The following is a 25,014-nucleotide window of genomic DNA, read 5'->3' on the forward strand; positions in this document are numbered from 1 at the left end:
ATCATGATTTGTATTCTGGTTTCTATTGTTGTATATCAAACAACCCCAGATTTAGTGGCATAAAACCAAAACCATCTTATTATGCTCACAAACTCTGTGGATCAGGAATGTGGGTCGAATGCAGCAGAGATGTCTTGTAAAACATTTTATAAGACATCTCTGCTGCATGGTACCTGGGCCCTCTGCTAGGAACTCAGATCCTGGGGTGACTTGAATAGCTGGGGGCTGTGCTAATCTGAAGGTTCCATCACTCATACCTGGTGCCTGGGCTGGTATGATGCAAAGGCTGGCCTCAGCTGGGATCACTAGACTGGAACACCTATGATGGCTTCTCCATGTGGCTTGGCTTCTCATAACTACAAGGAAAGGGATCATCCTGCGAGAAAGCGTTCCAAGAGAACTAGTGGAAACTGCATGGTTTTTTTGACCCAGAAGTCAGGCAGTGTCACTTCTGCCACATTCTATTGGTTTCAAGAGAGATATTAAATTAAGGTCACCCATAGTCCTCCTTGCTAGACAGCTATGATCTATTCTCCATGACCGTGCACCCTGTCCTATTGGGTTACAGTTGATTCATCAGAGAGGGCTGTCAATCTTCATACTAACCGATGACCTTCACCCTGTTGCCTGATGCCATAGGTTCTGCCAGTTTTAAGGGGAGGCAGGTGGAACAGGGCAGATGTGTATTCACAGCATATTAATGGAGGAGCATCAGCACAAAAGGCCATAGGGCCCTGCAGCTGAGGGCTCCTGAACAACTTTGAGACCTAAACCATGCTCCACCCTAGCCACCGGAAGCCTGGTGATGATTCCTTTTGGATTAATGGTAGACTTGTGATCACTCCTTACAATAAATCCCTTTATTTTAGCTAACATTAGTGAATCTCAATTCCTTAACACCAAATGAGTCTAAACTAAAATGATGGGATGCTCTAAAACTCCAAATATAATAAATACTTCTTTTTTTTCAGCTCACAACCATCCTTCTCTGAGAACTGCCCACACCTGAAGGTATGAGCACCACCAGGCGAGTGCCCTTAAAGTAAGTCCCCTCAAGTTACTTTCAACCAGAAGATCTTTGCTTAAGAAATCAACACAGGCATTTCCCTAGTTATCAACACCCAACTTGCAATCCCTTGTGATACCTTCCAGTATCAATAGCTGTGAAGTGTTCAGAACAAAGGCAGTGCGTCCCTGAGCAGGCAGAGTGAGACTGAGTCTCAGCCTATATAAATTCCTCTTGCTAAGAAGCACTACCAATATTCATTTATTCGGCAAATATATACTGAGTGCCTACTCTATCTATACACAAAATTTAAACGGTTTCAACTTTATTATGTGTAAATTCAAATTTTGAGGGTTGGCCTTGGATTCTAATCATTTATAACAGTTTTTTTTTAATTTTTTTCTTGTTTTAAATGTTTATTTTTGAGAAAGAGAGAGTGAGCAGGGGAGGGGTAGAGAGAGGGAGAGACAGAGGATCTTAAACAGGCTCTGCCTTGACAGCAGAGAGCCTGACATGAGGCTTGAACTCACAAATTGAGAGATCATCACCTGAGCTGAAGTCGGCCACTTAACCAACTAGGCCACCCAGGTGCCCCATTATTTATAACAGTTTTAAAGCAAACTTTGTTCTACATCCCTCTACCCCAAACACCTTCCAGTTAATATCTGGCCTACCTGGGATGCAAGGTTGCAAGGAACACAGAATAGCACAGTGAATGTCCCACTTGAGAAAAAGCGGCCATCTTTCAGTATTGAAAGATACTGCCAAATATGGGAAGGGGCCACGACCGCGAGAGGCAATGCTTCAAAATGCAGCTGTGTGTAAGGTGTCCCCAGAAAAGCAAACAGTGTAGTAACACTGGGGCATGATTACTGAAACAGGTAGTAGAGAAACCCAGAAGGTCTTTGAAATGAGTCATTGGTGATTTATATAATTGAATAGTTACCTGATTTAGACACTTCTTTAGGTTAGGTGGGTTTTGTCAAGCTTGTACATATTGAGTTATTTGCACTCAAAATTTAATTCATTCAAATAAAGACTGTGGAAGAAAAATAATGAGGTTTTCACTGGAGGAAAATTCTCTCAAAGAGTGATTCTTTACTTTTTAAGTATGAGAATGCCAGAAAACCTTTATTTTCATTACGATTTCAGAAGTAACAAGGATTTCAAAAAAAAATTAAAACATTACAGAAAAGTAGTCATTCATTCAACAAGTATTTATTTGGTTCCTACTAAGTATCAGACTCTAGGGGGGCACCTGGGTGGCTCAGTCGGTTAAGCATCCAACTTCCGCTTAGGTCATGATCTCACCATTTGTGAGTTTGAGCCCTGTGTCAGGCTCTGTGCTGACGGCTGTGAGTCCGGAGCCTGCTTCAGATTCTGTGTCTCCCTCTCTCTCTGTGCCTCCTCCTCTCTCTGCACCTCCCCCACTCATGCTCTGTCTCTCTGTCTCTCTCTCAAAAATAAACATTACAAAATTTTTAAAGTATGTGACTCTAGACAAGGCAGTAAAGATAGAAGAGTGAGCATAAAATAGTATCCTATAAAGTCACCTTCCAGAGAAAGCATTATTAATAGTTTGATACAGTTTGCTCTAAACTTTACACATTCTGGATTCTAACCTATGGTGATAAGTTTGTGCCCCCTGGCCTTCCAGCTGAGGGTCCCAGATCAGGAAGCGCTGCTCTAGACGTTTTAGGTGATGTGTTGGCTGCACAGACTTGAGCCTCTGAGCTACATGCTACTGAGAATCAAGAACCTGCAGGACCATCCTTGACAAAGTCTCCTATTCTAGTGTAATTCAAGGCCAATCCCACCACATGGACAACTATATCTCTGGCACACGTCTCTCTGATGGGAGCTATGTTCAGGGGAGCAAGTACAAAAGCAAGAAGAGACAAACATTTCCTGTTGGTCACTTTATCAGATGTTGGTGAAAGAGGAAAATATCCTATTTCAGATACAAGGCAGTCAACAGGTATCTGATAGGTGGGTGTCTTGGAACTTTGTTAGTACCCAGTTAAGACTGAATGCTGAGGGGCGCTTGGGTGGCTCAGTCAGTTAAGTGTCCAACTCTTGCTTTCGGCTCAGGTCATGATCTCGTGGTTTGTCAGTTCCAGCTCTGCATCGAGCTCCACGCAGTGAGCTTGGGATTCTCTCCCTCTTTCTCTGCCCCTCCCCTACTCATATGCATGCGCACTCTCTCTCTCTCTCTCAAAATAAATAAATAAACTGAAAAAAAAAAAAAGACTGAATGTTGAGACCAACATTACAGTTGTATCTGAAAGGAGGAGAGGCTTAATGTTGTTCTTGCAGAGTAATTAACTGGGGAAGGTACACCCACGCAGCTTTCAAAAACATTATTTTCTTGAGTCTTGGAGGTCAGCACACTCTTCCTACTTCAGAGATGCTGAAGTGTGCTGGGTGGAGCACCCGGGTTAGATGCTCTCATTATTTTGTGTTTTTTTGTTGTTGCTGTTGTTTCAGTTTAATGATAGACCTGGGCACACAAGTTTACAATCTAGCTTCAGGCTGATATCTAAGAAATCTCTCTCTCTCCTATAATTTTAATTTTTGTATTTATAACTAAGCTAATCTTTTTAGTGATGCTTTAATTGGTTGTTTTGGTCTAAATATTCATGAGATTTTTTTCATGGGGGAAAGGTCAGGGAGGGTATCTTTTACTATATATATATATATATATATATATATATATATATATATGTAGGTAGTTTTGATTAAATAAATTATTTATGCCACCTGCTGGTCTTTTTAGGACTCACTTTTTCATTATTAAATTTTTTTACATTTAGTTTGTATTTATGCTATACCAAATGTGTCTAAAATAATCCTTCAGGGGCGCCTGGGTGGCTCAGTCAGTTGAGCATCCGACTTCAGCTTAGGTCATGATCTCACAGTTCGTGGGTTCGAGCCCTGAGTCGGGCTCTGTGCTGACAGCTCAGAGCCTGGAGCCTGCTTCAGATTCTGTGTCTCCCACTCTCTCTGCCCCTCCCCTGCTCGCACTTTGTCTCTCAACAATAAATAAATGTTAAATAAAATTTTTAAAAATAATCAATCAAGTCCATAAATGTTTTATAAGGAATGCACTAATTTATAGAACTTGATTCTGACCCACATTTTCTATTTTTAAAATTTCCTCTCGCCAAGGCTAATTTAAAAAGATACTTCTATATTATATAGGGGAGAGCTATTATTCTCTGGTCTAGACTAACATTCCTAAACAGCATGTGTTTTAGACTTCAAAGCCTATAAGAATACCAAAAAAGCATATGGTCCTAGTGAATAGTGAAATTTGTCATCTCTACAAATGTAAAGTAGCTCATTTAGCTAGAAAATCATTAAGTTACTCTTTCTGGAAGGAAAACTTACAACAAAGGTAACAACACCACTTAAGCTGTTTTACTCACCCCCACCCCCTTACCATCTGCCACCCCTCCACTTACCTCCTCCTTGTAGTACATAATCGAATTGGAAAAATTCTCTACATAACCCAGAATCGATATTTCCCATTTAAAATTTGTATATATGCTTTGGAGTACAAGGGGAGACTAATGAGAAACACACTGAAGTGCTCATAGAACCCCCCAAACTGACTTTGGGTGGGGGTAATATCTTTTTAGTTATGAGAGAAAATGGATTAATTGTAACTTCAGAAATTCAGGCAAGCACAAAAAAAAAATTAAAGTAATCTATAACAAGCCCAATTGCCAAAGAAGTATTAACGTATTGGTGAATTTCTTTTCCAGATGTAGTTATACACTTTGCATAAAAAACAAATTGCAGGGGTGCCTGGCTGGCTCACTGGGTAAGAGCATGTGCCTCTTGATCTCAGGGTCATGAGTTCAAGCCCCAAGTTGGGTGTGGAGCTTATTTTATTTTATTTTATTTATTTCCTTGTTTGTTTGTTTGTTTATTTATTTATTTATTTATTTATTTATTTATTTATTCATGTTTTTAAGAAACAGATTCTTTTTTTAAAAATGTTTATTTATTTATTTTGAGAGGGAGAGAGAGAGAGAGAGAGAGAGAGAAGAACAGAGAGAGAGGGAGAGAGAGAATCCCAAGCAGGCTCCATGCTGTCAGTGAAGATCCCAAAACGGGGCTTGATCTCACCAACTGTGAGATCAAGACCTAAGCCAAAATCAAGAGTCTGATGCTTAGTGACTGAGCCACTCAGGCTCCCAGAGCTTACTTTAAAAAGGGGGGGGGCAGTTACCTGGTTGACTCAAGTGGGTATATCCTGTGACTCTGGATCTCAGGGTGGTGAGTTCAAGCCCCATGTCGGGTGAGAGCCTTTTTAAAATAAAAAAAAATTTTAATTAAGAAAAAAAAAAAACACAAAACATTGGCATAGTCTAAGGATAATACCCTTACCTACTGCTTTGCAATTTGCTTTTATCATTTATCAATATAATATACTCATTTCCCTGTTTTATTATTCTTCTAACATCTGGAATTCCATTACCTACATGAACTGTACTAGATTTAACTAACCCTATACCTATGGCTCTTTAGTTTGTTTTCAGACAAGAGAAATAAGCTACAGTGAGCATTCTGGGACATACATCTGGTGTGTATGGCTATGTTTTCCTTAGGATATGTGGGAAATTCATAGCAGCAGAATTTGCAGGATCAAAAGTTAAGAACATTTTTCAGGTTCTCAGTCCATGTTAAATACTTGAACATTGATAGCTCCCAGAAGAAGGATAATTATGGGGGTTAAATCTTGAGGTCCCAATCTCACGTTGGAGTTCTTTGGAGGAAAGAGCTGCCTGGTTATTTTGGTGCTGAAGGAAGTTCCTGAAAAGAGTGAGAACTCTTTTTTTTTTTTTTTTAAATAGGAACTCTTACAATGAAATTAAAAGCTCATTTTATTTTTTTAAGTGTTTATTTTGAGAGAGAGAGAGAGAGAGAGAGAGAGAGAATGCCAGGCAGCGAGGAGCCTTCGTGGGGCTCATTCTCCTGAATAGTGAGACCATGACCTGAGCTGAAACCAAGAGCCGGATGCTTAACTGACTGAGCCATCCAGGCGCCCCTAAAAGCTCATTTTAAATTGATGTTGGTAACAGAGATGTAAATAACAATCCAGACAGAAATCTATGAAATCCTAGGATATTTTAAATGAGACAGTTTCAGAAAATAGCTGTGCTATTTAAACTATAGAACAAAGAGTAAGTGTATTTTCTTGAGCTTTGTTTTTGAGTATGTAAAACATGCATAACAAGACTGATATGAACAGCTGCCCAGGCCACGCACAGCACAACTCCAGAGGTACCAGTTACACAAATTAGAATTTGAATAGTGCACCCTGGGGTTGTACAATCTAGCAGCACTTTGTACACAGCACACAATTCAAAGGTTCCAATAGGTACATGTAAGAAATTAGGTTTTTTGCCACTTTGTCCCCCAGCTGTCCTACCTAGAGCAATGACACAAATAGGGGTGTCTGACTGGCTCGTGAGTGGAGCATAAGACTCTTGACCTCGGGGTCATGAGTTTGAGCCCCATGTTGGGTGTAGAAACTACTTTAAAAAAATAAAAAATAAAAAATTTAAAAATAAAATAGAGCAGCAACTCAAGTCTTTGGTTATCCTTCCCAAGATATTCTATTCACATACAAAAATTTACAAAGGTAGTCTTTTTTTTTTTTTTCCTAACACAAATAGTGGTATATTCAGACATCATACTGCTCTTTGCTTTCTTCACAGATCTTTCTTAACAGATCTTGGGGACTGTTCCATATCAGTGTATCTTGGATTACTGCCTCCTCCTTTTTAATGACTGAATGGTATTCCACTGTGTGAATGTTGAGGGCTCTTTCCAAGCAGGAAATTGTGGCATTATTAGAAATTAAGAACAAAAAAAGGAACAGAGTTTAGGATAAATTATGGTGTGGACATGCTGAGTTTCAAAACTGGGGATGTGAAATAGGAGCTGCATGTAAAAGGAGTTAGGATTAGAGAAATGGATTTTGGAGTCAATCAAAGTGTCAGGATACAGGCTGAGCTGTTGTAACAAAGATACCTCAAATTCCATGGCTTAAACAATACAGAAGTTGATTTTTATCTCCTTGTAACAGCCAGAGATAATCAGCCTCGGGTTGGTAGGGTAGCTCTGTGATCCTCTATCTGTGGCTTCCATCTGTGGCTCCATCTCCTGCCACTGCATTTGCATCACAGCCAGTAGAAAAGTGCAGAGACAAGTGGAGGGTATGCCTATTACTTTAAGAGCACGACCAGGAAGTAGCTCTTATCACTTCTCACATCCAATTGGCCAAAGTTAGTCACATGTCTGACATCCCATGACCAGCAGCAAGACTGCCTGCAGTCTCAGGCTGAGTTCCATTACTAGAGAAGAAAGAAAGGATAGCTATCGATGAAAGCCAGCAATCTTTGCCATATTCACCTAGGTTGTTTGGTTAGGTTCCTTAGAGAAAAAGACCCTGAGGGAGATTCATGTGCAGGCATATTTTTTTTTTATTGTGGTAATATATAATAACATAAATGTTACCATTTTAGCCATTTTTAATTGTGCGGTTCAGTGCTCTGCTGACTGAGCCAACCAGGCACCCCCAGACTTGTGCTTATTTTAGTTTATTTCATTTTATTTTACTTTTAATTTTTTTTAAATGTTTATTTATTTTTGAGAGAGAGAAAGAAAGAGAAAGAGTGAATGCAGGGAAAAGGCAGAGAGAGAAAGAGACACAGAATCTGAAGCAGGCTCCAGGCTCTGAGCTGTCAGTGCAGAGCCCAATTCACAATTCATACAATTGGTGAGATCATGACCTGAGCAGAAGTAGGACGCCTAACCCACTGAACTACCCAGGTGCCCCCAGACTTGTAGTTATCTTAGAACAAAAGTCTTTCCCCTCCCCAAACTGATGATTGGTTCCTATGAGCTGGTGCTGTGCCACTTAGGTTTCTGTATAGTGTTACAGTTTGCAACTGAAAGACCCAATGCCTCCTATAGTGTAGGGTGTTTGGCTCCCTACATACATACATTAAAACAGTATTGAAAATTAGAGCTGAAATTGCCAGATAGCCTTGTAAGAGAAAATAATTTCACAAGGGCTGGTGAGTTAAACTGATCCTACTGTCACTATACACTCTTTTTTTTTTTTTTAATATATGAAATTTATTGACAAATTGGTTTCCATACAACACCCAGTGCTCATCCCAAAAGGTGCCCTCCTCAATACCCATCACCCACCCTCCCCTCCCTCCCACCCCCCATCAACCCTCAGTTTGTTCTCAGTTTTTAACAGTCTTTTATGCTTTGGCTCTCTCCCACTCTAACCTCTTTTTTTTTTTTTTCCTTCACCTCCCCCATGGGTTCCTGTTAAGTTTCTCAGGATCCACATAAGAGTGAAACCATATGGTATCTGTCTTTCTCTGTATGGCTTATTTCACTTAGCATCACACTCTCCAGTTCCATCCACGTTGCTACAAAAGGCCATATTTCATTTTTTCTCATTGCCACGTAGTATTCCATTGTGTATATAAACCACAATTTCTTTATCCATTCATCAGTTGATGGACATTTAGGCTCTTTCCATAATTTGGCTATTGTTGAGAGTGCTGCTATGAACATTGGGGTACAAGTGGCCCTATGCATCAGTACTCCTGTATCCCTTGGATAAATTCCTAGCAGTGCTATTGCTGGGTCATAGGGTAGGTCTATTTTTAATTTTCTGAGGAACCTCCACACTGCTTTCCAGAGCGGCTGCACCAGTTTGCATTCCCACCAAAAGTGCAAGAGGGTTCCCGTTTCTCCACATCCTTGCCAGCATCTATAGTCTCCTGATTTGTTCATTTTGGCCACTCTGACTGGTGTGAGGTGATACCTGAGTGTGGTTTTGATTTGTATTTCCCTGATAAGGAGCGACGCTGAACATCTTTTCATGTGCCTGTTGGCCATCTGGATGTCTTCTTTAGAGAAGTGTCTATTCATGTCTTCTGCCCATTTCTTCACTGGGTTATTTGTTTTTCGGGTGTGGAGTTTGGTGAGCTCTTTATAGATTTTAGATACTAGCCCTTTGTCCAATATGTCATTTGCAAATATCTTTTCCCATTCGGTTGGTTGCCTTTTAGTTTTGTTGGTTGTTTCCTTTGCTGTGCAGAAGCTTTTTATCTTCATAAGGTCCCAGTAATTCACTTTTGCTTTTAATTCCCTTGCCTTTGGGGATGTGTCGAGTAAGAGATTGCTACGGCTGAGGTCAGAGAGGTCTTTTCCTGCTTTCTCCTCTAAGGTTTTGATGGTTTCCTGTCTCACATTTAGGTCCTTTATCCATTTTGAGTTTATTTTTGTGAATGGTGTGAGAAAGTGGTCTAGTTTCAACCTTCTGCATGTTGCTGTCCAGTTCTCCCAGCACCATTTGTTAAAGAGGCTGTCTTTTTTCCATTGGATGTTCTTTCCTGCTTTGTCAAAGATGAGTTGGCCATATGTTTGTGGGTCTAGTTCTGGGGTTTCTATTCTATTCCATTGGTCTGTGTGTCTGTTTTTGTGCCAATACCATGCTGTCTTGATGATGACAGCTTTGTAGTAGAGGCTAAAGTCTGGGATTGTGATGCCTCCTGCTTTGGTCTTCTTCTTCAAAATTCCTTTGGCTATTCGGGGCCTTTTGTGGTTCCATATGAATTTTAGGATTGCTTGTTCTAGTTTCGAGAAGAATGCTGGTGCAATTTTGGGATTGCATTGAATGTGTAGATAGCTTTGGGTAGTATTGACATTTTGACAATATTTATTCTTCCAATCCATGAGCAGGGAATGTCTTTCCATTTCTTTAAATCTTCTTCAATTACCTTCATAAGCTTTCTATAGTTTTCAACATACAGATCCTTTACATCTTTGGTTAGATTTATTCCTAGGTATTTTATGCTTCTTGGTGCAATTGTGAATGGGATCAGTTTCTTTATTTGTCTTTCTGTTGCTTCATTGTTAGTGTATAAGAATGCAACTGATTTCTGTACATTGATTTTGTATCCTGCAACTTTGCTGAATTCATGTATCAGTTCTAGCAGACTTTTGGTGGAGTCTATAGGATTTTCCACGTATAATATCATGTCATCTGCAAAAAGCGAAAGCTTGACTTCATCTTTGCCAATTTTGATGCCTTTGATTTCCTTTTGTTGTCTGATTGCTGATGCTAGAACTTCCAGTGCTATGTTAAACAACAGCGGTGAGAGTGGGCATCCCTGTCGTGTTCCTGATCTCAGGGAAAAAGCTCTCAGTTTTTCCCCGTTGAGGATGATGTTAGCTGTGGGCTTTTCATAGATGGCTTTTATGATCTTTAGGTATGTTCCTTCTATCCCGACTTTCTCAAGGGTTTTTATTAAGAAACGGTGCTGGATTTTGTCAAAGGCCTTTTCTGCATCGATTGACAGGATCATATGGTTCTTCTCTTTTTTTTTGTTAATGTGATGTATCACGTTGATTGATTTGCGAATGTTGAACCAGCCCTGCATCCCAGGAATGAATCCCACTTGATCATGGTGAATAATTCTTTTTATATGCCGTTGAATTCGATTTGCTAGTATCTTATTGAGAATTTTTGCATCCATATTCATCAGGGATATTGGCCTGTAGTTTTCTTTTTTTACTGGGTCTCTGTCTGGTTTAGGAATCAAAGTATACTGGCTTCATAGAATGAGTCTGGAAGTTTTCCTTCCCTTTCTATTTCTTGGAATAGCTTGAGAAGGATAGGTATTATCTCTGCTTTAAACGTCTGGAAGAACTCCCCTGGAAAGCCATCTGGTCCTGGACTCTTATTTGTTGGGAGATTTTTGATAACCAATTCAATTTCTTCGCTGGTTATGGGTCTGTTCAAGCTTTCTATTTCCTCCTGATTGAGTTTTGGAAGAGTGTGGGTGTTCAGGAATTTGTCTATTTCTTCCAGGTTGTCCAATTTGTTGGCATATAATTTTTCATAGTATTCCCTGATAATTGTTTGTATCTCTGAGGGATTGGTTGTAATAATTCCATTTTCATTCATGATTTCATCTATTTGGGTCATCTCCCTTTTCTTTTTGAGAAGCCTGGCTAGAGGTTTGTCAATTTTGTTTATTTTTTCAAAAAACCAACTCTTGGTTTCGTTGATCTGCTCTACAGTTTTTTTAGATTCTATATTGTTTATTTCTGCTCTGATCTTTATTATTTCTCTTCTTCTGCTGGGTTTAGGCTGCCTTTGCTGTTCTGCTTCTATTTCCTTTAGGTGTGCTGTTAGAGTTTGTATTTGGGATTTTTCTTGTTTCTTGAGATAGGCCTGGATTGCAATGTATTTTCCTCTCAGGACTGCCTTCGCTGTGTCCCAAAGCATTTGGATTGTTGTATTTTCATTTTCGTTTGTTTCCATATATTTTTTAATTTCTTCCCTAATTGCCTGGTTGACCCACTCATTCGTTAGTAGGGTGTTCTTTAACCTCCATGCTTTTGGAGGTTTTCCACACTTTTTCCTGTGGTTGATTTCAAGCTTCATAGCATTGTGGTCTGAAAGTATGCATGGTATAATTTCAATTCTTGTAAACTTATGAAGGGCTGTTTTGTGACCCAGTATATGATCTATCTTGGAGAATGTTCCATGTGCACTCGAGAAGAAAGTATATTCTGTTTCTTTGGGATGCAGAGTTCTAAATATATCTGTCAAGTCCATCTGATCCAATGTCTCATTCAGGGCCCTTGTTTCTTTATTGACCGTGTGTCTAGATGATCTATCCATTTCTGTAAGTGGGGTGTTAAAGTCCCCTGCAATTACCACATTCTTATCGATAAGGTTGCTTATGTTTATGAGTAATTGTTTTATATATTTGGGGGCTCCAGTATTCGGCGCATAGACATTTATAATTGTGAGCTCTTCCTGATGGATAGACCCTGTAACTATTATATAATGTCCTTCTTCATCTCTTGTTACAGCCTTTAATTTAAAGTCTAGTTTGTCTGATATAAGTATGGCCACTCCAGCTTTCTTTTGGCTTCCAGTAGCATGATAAATAGTTCTCCATCCCCTCACTCTCAATCTAAAGGTGTCCTCAGGTCTAAAATGAGTCTCTTGTAGACAGCAAATAGATGGGTCTTGTTTTTTTATCCATTCTGATACCCTATGTCTTTTGGTTGGCGCATTTAGTCCATTTACATTCAGTGTTATTATAGAAAGATACGGGTTTAGAGTCATTGTGATGTCTGTATGTTTTATGCTTGTAGTGATGTCTTTGGTACTTTGTCTCACAGGGTCCCCCTTAGGATCTCTTGTAGGGCTGGTTTAGTGGTGACAAATTCCTTCAGTTTTTGTTTGTTTGGGAAGACCTTTATCTCTCCTTCTATTCTAAATGACAGACTTGCTGGATAAAGGATTCTCGGCTGCATATTTTTTCTGTCTAGCACCCTGAAAATCTCGTGCCAATTCTTTCTGGCCTGCCAAGTTTCAAAAGAGAGATCAGTCACGAGTCTTATAGGTCTCCCATTATATGTGAGGGCACGTTTACCCCTTGCTGCTTTCAGAATTTTCTCTTTATCCTTGTATTTTGCCAGTTTCACTATGATATGTCGTGTAGAAGATCGATTCACGTTACGTCTGAAGGGAGTTCTCTGTGCCTCTTGGATTTCAATGCCTTTTTCCTTCCCCAGTTCAGGGAAGTTCTCAGCTATTATTTCTTCAAGTACCCCTTCAGCACCTTTCCCTCTCTCTTCCTCCTCTGGGATACCAATTATGCGTATATTATTTCTTTTCAGTGTTTCACTTAGTTCTCTAATTTTCCCCTCATACTCCTGGATTTTTTTATCTCTCTTTTTCTCAGCTTCCTCTTTTTCCATAACTTTATCTTCTAGTTCACCTATTCTCTCCTCTGCCTCTTCAAGCCGAGCTGTGGTGGTTTCCATTTTGTTATGCATTTCGTTTAAAGCGTTTTTCAGCTCCTCGTGACTGTTCCTTAGTCCCTTGATCTCTGTAGCAAGAGATTCTCTGTTGTCCTGTATACTGTTTTCAAGCCCAGCGATTAATTTTATGACTATTATTCTAAATTCACTTTCTGTTATATTATTTAAATCCTTTTTGATCAGCTCACTAGCTGTTGTTATTTCCTGGAGATTCTTCTGAGGGGAATTCTTCTGCTTGGTCATTTTGGACAGTGCCTGGTGTGGTGAGGACCTGCAGGGCACTTCCCCTGTGCTGTGGTGTACAACTGGAGTTGGTGGGCGGGGCCGCAGTCCGACCTGATGTCTGCCCCCAGCCCACCGCTGGGGCCACAGTCAGACTGGTGTGTGCCTTCTCTTCCCCTCTCCTAGGGGTGGGATTCACTGTGGGGTGGCGTGGCCCATCTGGGCTACTTGCACACTGCCAGGCTTGTGATGCTGGGGATCTGGCGTATTAGCTGGGGTGGGTAGGCAAGGTGCACGGCGGCAGCGGGGGCAGGCTTAGCTCGCTTCTCCTTAGGTGATCCACTTCAGGAGGGGCCCTGTGGCAGCAGGAGGGAGTCAGATCCGCTGCCGGAGGTTTGGCTCCGCAGAAGCACAGAGTTGGGTGTTTGCGAGGAGCGAGCAAGTTCCCTGGCAGGAACCGGTTCCCTTTGGGATTTTGGCTGGGGGATGGGCGGGGGAGATGGCGCTGGCAAGCGCCTTTGTTCCCCACCAAACTGAGCTCTGTCGTCCGGGGGCTCAGCAGCTCTCCCTCCCTTTGTCCTCCAGCCTTCCCGCTTTCTGAGCAGAGCTGTTAACTTATGACCTCCCAGACGCTAAGTCGCGCTTGCTGTCGGAACACAGTCCGTCAGGCCCCTCCGCTTTTGCAAGCCAGACTCGGGGACTCTGTTTGGCCGGCGAGCCACCCCTCCGCCCCAGCTCCCTCCCACCAGTCTGTGGAGCACGCACTGCCTCGCCCCCTTCCTACCCTCTTCCGTGGGCCTCTCGTCTGCGTTTGGCTCCGGCGACTCCGTTCTGCTAATCCTCTGGCGGTTTTCTGGGTTATTTCGGCAGGTGTAGGTGAAATCTAAGTGATCAGCAGGACGCGCGGTGAGCCCAGCGTCCTCCTACGCCGCCATCTTCCAAGAGAGCCCACTATACCCTCTTAACCAGAGTTAAGAATTTGCACCCCAGTCACGTAAAGAAAGAGGGCTAGAGGTACACTGAAGAGGCTAAATCTTGGCTGCGAGGACAGCGACAGTGTAGGAAGGACAAGGCTTTTCTTCCCCTGACCACTCCCCTCTGCTTTGTGGGGGAAGCAGAGGATCACTTTTTTCATTGGTTTTTTTTTTGTCTTGCTTTGGTTTTTGACACTGGCAACAACTTCTTTTGTTCTGTTTTGTTATGTAACTGGTTCTTTTAAATTTTTTTAAAAAACAATTTATTGTCACGTTAGCTAGCATACAGTGTATACAGTGTAGTCTTGGCCTTGGGAATAGATTTCAGTGATTCATCCCTTACATACAACACCCAGTGCTCATCCCAACAAGTGCCGTTCTTAATGCCCATCACCCATTTTCCCTGCCCCCCAACCCTCCCACCCCCATCAACCCTCAGTTTGCTTTCTGTATTTAAGAGTCTCTTATGGTTTGCCTCCTTGATCTTGGGGGTCATGAGTTGGAGCCCCACATTGGGCATAGAGATTACATAAGCAAACAAACAAATAAATATGTTTTAGAAAATAAAAAATAAAACATAAAAAAATAAAATATTTTATTTTTTACTTTTTAAAAATTTTTAAATGTTTATTTACTTTTGAGAGAAAGAGAGAGACAGAGGTATGAATGGGGGAGGGGCAGAGAGATAGACATAGAATCAGAAGCAGGCTCCAGGTTCTGAGCTGTCAGCACAGAGCCTGACGTGGGACTTGAACTCACAGACTGTGAGATCATGACCTGAGCTGAAGTTGGACGCTTAACTGACTGAGCCTCCCAAGTGCCCCTATTTTTTACTTTTTAAAATTGTACTTATTTGTTTGTGACCCCCAAGATCAAGAGTCACATGCTCTTCCAGCCAGGTGCCCCAGCAACTTCTTTTTTTTAAAATTTTTTTTTAATGTTTATTTATTTTTGAGAGAGAGAGAGTGCTAGCGGGAGAGGGGCAGAGAGAGGGGGAGGCACAGAATCCCAAGCAGGCTCCAGGCTCTGAGCTGTCAGCACAGAGTCCAATATGGGGCTCAAACCCACGGACCACAAGATCATGACCTGAGCCAAAGTCGGACACTAAACCAACTGAGCCACCCAGGCACCCCGCAGCAACTTCTTTAAATAGGCCAATTATTTTTATTCAGATATTGTGGTTATGACCCCTAATAGCACACTGAAAAATATCCTGTGTCAATAATGTATTTACATACCATCTAATGGCTCTGAAAATACTTAATTTCAATATATTCATGAACAGAACTTTGGGACTGATTCCAAGGAGGCTCAAATTCTACATATTTACCGGCCACTTAAGCTGTTGAATCAGAGATACTGAGTCACGTGGACCACATTTCCTCTCAAAATACATTTATGTATAAATATAGTAAATTAAATTTACTTGAGTTAATTTTCAATTCTCAGATGAGAAATAAAGTAATTCAAGAAAGGACAATTTATTTAGAGACCTAAAATCATCATTTATGTTTTAAAGATAAAACAAATATATGAATAAAAACATATGAATATTTGAAAATACCTGGAAGATTGAAATGTGCAGTTTTCACCTAAGATCTTTGCCATTGTATGTAGTGAACATCAAGAGGTAGCTTGTTCTCTCAGTAAGGAACTCATATTCACTAAGCTGATCAGACTGATGTGTAAAATCCAAACTCCAATATGAACTATGATAAGAAACATATTGGGGCACCAGACTGGCTCAGTTGGTAGAGTGTGCAACTCTTGATCTCGGGATTGTGAGTTCAAGCCCCACAGTGGGTGTGGAGATTGCTTAAAAATAAAACCAAAGAAAGAAAGAAAGAAAGAAAGAAAGAAAGAAAGAAAGAAAGAAGAAAATTGTTGCTGAATTGTTGTTCAGACCTTAGTCCTTGTATTAGCATAATAATGACTGCATTTTCTCCCATTAAGTGGATCATATTTCCTGTCTTCTTCTGGGCCATAAAACAAGTCTCAATACATTTAAAACGAATTAACTCACACAAAGTGTTTTCTCTGACCAAAATAGAATTAAATAACAGAAAGGTCTCTGTAAAGTCCTACAAATTCTTAGAAACTAAACATACTCTATATAACTTGTGGGTCAAAAAAGAGAGCAAAAGGGAAATTAGAAAGTATTCTGAACTGAATGAAAATGACAACCTATCAACATTTGTGGATGCAACTAAGGCAGTATTAAAGGGAAATTTACAGCACTAAACACTTACATTAGAAAAGAAAATCTTAAATCTGTGACTTCAGCTTCCACCTTCAGAAACTAGAAATAGAAGAACAAATTAAAACCAAAGGTTATAGAAGAAAGGAAATAATAAAGATAAGAGCAGAGATCAGTGAAATAGAAAATAAAAATAATAGAGAAAATCATGAAACAAAAAGCTGATTCTTTGAGAGAGGGATGAAACTGATAAGCCTCTAACCAAATTCATGGGATTGAGGGGTTGGTGGAAGGGGAGGGGGGGCACGCACAAATTGCCACTATCAGGAATGAGAGAAAAAACATCATTATAGAACCTATAGACATTAAAAGGATGATAAGATAATATCATAAAACCTTTTTGCCAATAAATTTGACAACTTGGATACAACGTACATGTTCCTTTAAAGACACAAAGTACCAATGTGCATTGAAAAACAAAATCTATAATTTAGCCTTATACCTACTAAAGAAATCGATTTGTTCTAAATCCTCCCACAGGAGAACCTGGCTGGCTCAGTTGGAAGAACATCTGACTCTTGATCTTGGGATAGTGAGTTCAAGCCCCGTGTTGGGTGTGGAGATTACTTAAATAAACTTAAAAAAAAAAAAAAAACCCTCCCACAAAGAAAATGCTAGGCCCAGATGGCTTCACTGAGAAACCTATGAAATATTTATTTTATTTTATTCTTTTAGGGAGAGAGAGCACAAGCAGGAGAGAGGAGAAGAGGGAGAGAGAGAGAATCTTAAGCAGGCTCCACGCTCAGCATGGAGCCTGACTCCAGGCTTGATCCCTCAACCCTGGGATCATGACCTGAGCTGATATCAAGAGTCAGACGCTCAACTGACTGAGCCACCCAGGCGCCCCTACACCTATCAGATTTTTAAGAAGAAATAATACCAATTCTACACAAAGTTTTCCAGAATATGAAAGAAGAAGAATGTTTTCTAATACAGTATCCAATCCAGGACAGTGAAGTCAGTATTACCCTGATTCCAAAACTATAAAGAACATCACAAGAAAAGAAAGCTACAGACCAATAACCCTCATGAACACAAATGTAAAATCATTAACAACATATTAGCAAATTGAATCCATTAGCATATAAAATGGATAATGCATGGGGCGCCTGGGTGGCGCAGTCGGTTAAGCGTCCGACTTCAGCCAGGTCACGATCTCGCGGTCCGTGAGTTCGAGCCCCGCGTCGGGCTCTGGGCTGATGGCTCAGAGCCTGGAGCCTGTTTCCGATTCTGTGTCTCCCTCTCTCTCTGCCCCTCCCCCGTTCATGCTCTGTCTCTCTCTGTCCCAAAAATAAATAAACGTTGAAAAAAAAAAAATTTTTAAATGGATAATGCATTATGACTAGGTGGGGTTTATACCAGGTACATAAGATTTAATGTTCAAAATCAATTAGGTAATCCACCACATTGATAGACTAAAGGAGAAAAAACCACATTTGATCATCTCAATAGATGAAAATAAATACATTTGACAAATTTAACTTTGACAAATTTTCTCAGCAAATTAGGAACAGAAAGGAACTTCTCCAACCTGGTAAAGCGCATCTATGATAAACCTAAGATAACATCATACTTAATGGTGTAAGATTGGGAAAAAAATGGTGTAATTTAAATGGTTTCCCCCTGAGATCAAGAACAAAGCAAGAATGCCCACTTTAGTCCCATCTATTCAACATTGTGAGACAGTCCCAGACAGTTCTATAAGGCAAAAAAAAATAAAGAAAGAAAAAATAAAAGAGAAAGAAATTAAATTTTTTCTATTTGTCTTCCACAAAGTAAAAAAGAAGTAAAACTCTTTATATTCACATAAGACATTGTTATCTATGTAAAATCTTTAAAAATCTACAAAAAACTATTGGAACTAATAAATGAATTTAGCAAGTTCACAGGATACAAGGTCAATATTCAAAAAGCTATTTTATTTCTATATACTTGCAACAAACAATTAAAAAATTAAAATAAAAAATATTTACAACTGCATCAAAAATGAACCATTTGGTGATAAATTTAATATAAAATGTTCAAGACCTGTACACTGAAAACTATAAAATATTACAGAGACAAATTAAAGAAGAAATACAGGGGCACCTGGGTGGCTCAGTTGGTTAAGCATCCAACTTCGCCTCAGGTCATGATCTAAGGTTTCTGGGTTCAAGCCCCACCGCGGGCTCTATGCTGACAGCAAAGAGCCTGGAGCCGGCTTCAGATTCTGTGTCTCCCTCTCTCTCTGCCCCTCCCCAGCTCACACTCTCTCTGTCTCTCTCAAAAATAAACATTAAAAAAATTTTTTTAATATAAATTAAAAAATGAATAAACATTTAAAAATTTTTAAAGAAAAGATACATAAGTAGATTTCTTGGCACCTGGGTGGCTTTGTCAGTTAAGCATCCAACTTCGGCTCAGGTCATGATCTACAGTTCGTGGATTCGAGCCCATGTTGGGCTCTGTGCTGACAGCTCAGAGCCTGGAGCCTGCTTAAGATTCTGTGTCTCAAAAAAAAAAAAAAAAAAAAAGATTCTGTGTCTCCCTCTCTCTCTGCCCCTCCTCCACTTGCTCTCTGTCTCTCTCTGTTAAAAATAAATAAACATTAAAAAAAGAGAGAAAGACTTTTATGTTTATAGGTTGGAAGACTTAATATTGTTAAGATGGCAAAAATAACCACAACAATCTAAGACTGAATGTAATTCATTAAAATCAAAGTGGCCTTTTTGGCAGAAATGGAAAAGCTAATTCCAAAATTCATATAGAATTGCAAGAGAACCTGAATAGCCAAAGCAGTCTTGAAAAAGAACAAAACAGACAGACTCACACTTCTCAATTTCAAAACTTACTACAAAGCTACAGTGTGGTACTGTTATATTCAAAGTAATCAAAATACTGTGGTACTGGCATAAGGATGGACATATAGATCAATAGAATAGAACTGAGTCCCGAAATAAACCCATAGAGTTATGGTCAAATGATTTTCAACAAGAATGTTAACACTGTTCAATGAGGAAAGAATAATCGTCATCAAATGGTTCTAGGAAAATTGGATATCCACATGTAAAAGAATGAAGTTGGACCCTTACCTCACAACACAAAAATTAGCTTAAAATGGATCAAAGACCTAAATATAGGAACTAAAACTATAAAATTCCTATAAGAAAACATAGGGCTAAATCTTCTTGACCCCAGATTTGACAATGGTTTCTTAGATATGACACCAAAAGTATAAATAACAACAACAACAAAAAAACCCATAGATAAATGGGGCTTTATCAAGACTAAAGACTTTTGTGGATCAAAGGACACTACTGAGAGAGTGAAAGGCAACTCATAGAATGGAAGAAAATATTTGCAAATCATATGTCTGATAAGGGTCTAGAAATAGAATATACAAAAAACTCTTACAATTCAACAACAAAGAGACAAATAACCCAATTAAGAAATGAGCAAAGGGGAGCCTGGGTGGCGGAGTCGGTTAAGCGTCCGACTTCAGCCAGGTCACGATCTCGCGGTCCGGTCCGTGAGTTCGAGCCCCACGTGAGGCTCTGGGCTGATGGCTCGGAGCCTGGAGCCTGTTTCCGATTCTGTGTCTCCCTCTCTCTCTGCCCCTCCCCCGTTCATGCTCTGTCTCTCTCTGTCCCAAAAATAAATAAACGTTGAAAAAAAAAATCTTTAAAAAAAAAAAAAAGAAATGAGCAAAAAACTTGACTAGATATTTCTCCAAAAAAAGGTATACAAATCTCCAATAAACACATGAAAAGATGTTCACCGTCATTAGTCATTAGGTAAATGCAAATCAAAACCCCAATGAGATACGTCATACCCACTAGGATGACAATTTAAAAAAATAAAAGGATGGGGGTCTGGCTAGCTCAGTCAGTAGAGAATGCAACTCTTGATCTCAGGCTGTGAGTTCAAGCCCTACACTGAGCATAGAACTTACTTAAAAAAATTAAAATTTAAAAATTAAAAAAAATTTTAGTGTTTATTTATTTTTGAGAGAGAATAGGGGAGGGGCAAAGAGAAGGAAAGAGGATCCAAAGTAGGATCTGTGCTGTCAGTGGAGAGCCCGACGTGGGGCTCAAGCTCACAGAATATGAGATCATGACCTGAGCCAAAGTCAGATGTTTAACTGACTAAGTCACCCAGGTGCCCTGATTTTAAAAACTAAAAAAATTAATAAAGGAAATCAGCAAGAGTTGACAAGGATGTGGAGAAAACTGAATCTTTGTACATTGCTTGTAGAAATGTAAAATGGTACTGCCACTGTGGAAAGGAGTTTGGCAGTTCTTCAAAAAGTTAAACAAAGAATTACCATATGACCCAGGAATTCCTCTCCTGGGTATATACCCAAAAGATTGAAAAGAGGTATTCAAACAAAAGCTTAAATATTAGTGTTCATAGAAGCTGTATTCACAACTGCCAAAAGCTGGAAACAATCAAATGTCCATCATCTAATAAATGGATAAGCAAAATTGGTATATATATCATGGAATATTATTCAGCCATAAAAGAAATAAAGTGCTGATACATGCTACAAAGTTGATGAATTATGAAAACATGTTAAATGAAAGAGGCCAGACACCAAAGGCCATATATTGTATGATTCCATTTGTGTAGAATCATAGAGACAGAAAGCAGTAGTTGACAGAGGCAGGGGATAGAGGGGGAGGGGGAGCAAATGTGTAACGGGTAGAGCTTTTGGGATAATGAAAATGTTCTAGAACTAGATAGTGGTGATCGTTGGTAGTGATAAATTTAACATAAAATGCCCATGACTTGTATACCCCAAACTACAAAACATTGCTAAGAAAAATAAAGACTTAAGTAGAGTGAGAGAAACAACATGCCTATGGATCAAAAGATTCCATATCTTTAAGATATCATTTCCCCTAAAAATGATCTGTATATTCAATGCAAGGTTTCTTAGCAACAGAACTATTGACATTTGGGGCCAGATAATTATTTATTATGAGAGGCTGTCTTGTACGTTGTAGGATGTTTAGTTGCATCACTGGCCTCTACCTATTAAATTCCAGTAGCACCTCCCAAATGAGACAGGTATGTCCCAAATGACAACCAGGTATGTCTCCAGACATTGTCTAATATCCCCTTGGGCATAAAATTACCTTCAGTTAAGAACCACTGATTCAATGCAATTCCACTTATAAAAATTGGCAAGCCGTTCATAAAATTTAGATGGGAATGCAAAAGACCTAGAAAAACTCCAAACAATTTTGAAAAATAACAGAGTTGGAGGATTTATACTGTCTGTTTTTTTCTTCAAAACCTATTATAAAGCTATAGAAATCAAGACATTGTGATATTGGTAGAAAGATGATCAAGGGAACAGAATAAATACTTCAGAAATAAGCCCACAGAATTATGGCTAATTAACTTTTTACTAAGTTTCCTAGGTAATTCAATGGGGGATGGATACATTTTTTCAACTAAGAATGCTGGAATAAAAAATTAACCCTAATTCTTACTCCATAGCATATAAAATATTAACATGAAATTATGGCGCCTAGGTGGCTCAGTCAGTAAAGCGCCCAACTTTTTTTTTTTTTTTTTTAGTGTTTATTTATTTTTTTAAATTTTTTTTTTTCTCAACGTTTTTTTAAATTTATTTTGGGGACAGAGAGAGACAGAGCATGAACGGGGGAGGGGCAGAGAGAGAGGGAGACACAGAATCGGAAACAGGCTCCAGGCTCTGAGCCATCAGCCCAGAGCCTGACGCGGGGCTCGAACCCACGGACCGCGAGATCGTGACCTGGCTGAAGTCGGACGCTTAACCGACTGCGCCACCCAGGCGCCCCAGTGTTTATTTATTTTTTGAGAGAGAGAGAGAGTGTGAGCAGGAGAGGGGCAGAGAGAAAGGGAGACACAGAATCTGAAGCAGGCTCCAGGCTCCAAGCTGTCAGCACAGAGCCTGACATGGGGCTCGAACCCATAAGCCGTGAGATCATGGCCTGAGCCGAAGTTGGCTGCCCAACCGACTAAGTCACCCAGCTCAGGGACTGAGTGCCCCTAGTGTCCAACTCTTGATTTGAGCTCAGGTCATGATCTCATAGTTTGTGAGTTCCAGCCCCACATAGGGCTCTGCACTGACGGTGTGGAGCCTGCTTGGGATTCTCTGTCTCCCTCTCTCTCTGCCCTTTCCCTGTTCGTGATCTCTGTCTCTCTCAAAAATAAATAAACATTAAAAACTTTTAAAAAGACAGAGAAAAAGACAGAGCACGAGCAGAGCAGAGGGGCAGAGAGAGAGGGAGACACAGAATCCGAAGCAAGCTCCAGGCTCTGAGCTGTCAACACAGAGCCTGACGTGGGCCTTGAACCCATGAACGGTGAGATCATGCCCCGAGCCAAAGTTGGACACCCAACGACTGAGCCACCCAGGTGCCCTCCTCCAAAATATTTTTTTAATTAAAAAAAAATATTAATGTGAAATGGATCATAGACTTAAATGTAAAAGCTAAAACCATAAAACTTCTAGAGGAAAAAAAAGAGAATCTTAGTGACTTTGTAAGGCAAAAATTTCTTAAGTAGAACACAAAAAGCAAGAACTATGAAAAAAAAAGGATAAATTGTACTGTATTAGTTTTCCTTAAATAAAAAAAGGGTGTTTTTTAATGTTTATTTTTGAGAGAGAGAAACAGCATGAGTAGGAGAGGAACAGAGAGACAGGGAGACACAGAATCTGAAACAGGCTTCAGGCTCTCAGCTATCAGCACAGAGTCTGATGTAGGGCTTGAACTCACAAACTGCAAGATCATGACCTGACCCACAGTCAGACGCTCAACTGACTGAGCCACCCAGGTGCCCCTGACCTATATTAGTTTTCTAAGGCTGACATACCAAGCTACCCCAAACAAGGTGGTTTAAAATAACAGAAATGTTTCCTCACATTTCTGGAGGACAGAAGTCCAAACTTAGGGTTACATTCTCTTTGAAGTCTCCAGGAAGAACCCTTCCTTGCTTGTTCTAGCTGCTGGTAGTTCCTAGTATATATGAGAAATATATATTTGGTCTTTGTCCTCCCTTCTTGAACAGAGCTCCTAAAACTCTTGGAATTTCCTAAGTGGTCAGAACAACAAATGTATCTTTTGTTATGTTAATGAGTTGCTTTGGGACCCCACCTGAGGATGGGGGGCTGGTTGCCCGGAGAACAAACCATGTGATTAGAGAGCTGGAATTTTCCTTCCCACCCTCCACCTTCCCTGACCTCTGGGGAGCGAGGAAGGCTAGAGGTTGATCCAATCAACAACTGTCAATGATTTACTCGACCATGCCTATGTAATGAAGTCTCCATAAAAACCCTGTAAGATGGGTTCAGAGAGCTTCTATGTTGGGGAACCAAAACACTTTCATGTGCCATTGTACTGGATCCCCAAATCCATAAGGTCAGAAGCACCTTAATTTGGGGACCTCACCCTAAATATTTCACTCAAAAGACTGCAATATCAAATATTGACAAGAATGCGAAGCATCTGGAACCTTCATGCATTGATGCTGGGAATGCAAAATGGTATAACCACTTTGGAAAACAGTTCAGCAGTTTCTTATAAAGTTAATACATACTTATTGTTGCAATGTATGTTAACTAGCTGGAATTTAAATAAAAACTTGGGGGAAAATATACAGAATATTCTTTTCAAATAACCTAGAAACTTCACTCCTAGGTATTTACTTAGGAGAAATGAAAACAGATTCACACAATGATTTATACATGAATGTTTATAATAGCTAAAATTTGGAAATACCCCTGATGTCTATATCCTGGTGAATGGATAAATTGTGGTATAATGATAAAATGGAATACTACTCAGCAACAAATGTAAAGAAACAACTGATATGCAAAACAAAATGCATTAATCTCAAAAGAATGCCAAGGGAAAGAAACTATATATAAAAGACTACATACTTCATGATTCTATTTATATGGAATTCTAGAATAGACAAAACTATAGTAATAGAAAACTAATTGGTAGTTTCTAAGCACCAAGGATTGGGAGTAGGGGATTAACTGCAAAGGGAGATGCTGAGAATGTTTTATATCAATGATGTGGTAGAGATTATATTACTGTATGCATGTATCAAAATTCTTGTAGGGGTACCTGTAGTCTGTAGTCAGTTAAATGTCTGACTTTTGATTTTGGCTCAGGTCATGATCTCATGGTTCATGAGATTGAGCCCTGAGTTGGCTCTGTGCTGACAGCATGGAGCCTGCTTGGGATTCTCTCTCTCTCCCCCTCTCTCTGCCCCCCCCCACTTATTCTCTCTCTCTCTCTCTCTGTCTCAAAATAAATAAACTTAAAAAAAAAAAGATGACAATTCAAATCAACTTAAAAAAACTCTTGTAGTTATATATTTTAAACAGTATATTTTATAAAAGTATTTTTTATTGAGTATATAATATCTCAATAAAGCAAGACTCATCATCCTGAAACTTCAGAATCCTGGAGCTTCCATAGAGAAAAACAGTAACACGTAAAGTCTTGGGAATCAGGACAGCATCTGATTTTAAAAGTAAATAATACTGGTATTAGGCAACTGAAAAAGGCCATCAAAATTCTGAAGAATTTTATAGCCAGCTAAACTATTAAACAAGTTTGAGAGCAGAATATAGCTGTTTTCAGACATATAAAGTCTCAAATAAATTACCTCTTACACTTTAT

This window comes from Prionailurus bengalensis, chromosome A3 (genome assembly GCF_016509475.1).
Source record: "Prionailurus bengalensis isolate Pbe53 chromosome A3, Fcat_Pben_1.1_paternal_pri, whole genome shotgun sequence".
Taxonomy (NCBI): domain Eukaryota; kingdom Metazoa; phylum Chordata; class Mammalia; order Carnivora; family Felidae; genus Prionailurus; species Prionailurus bengalensis.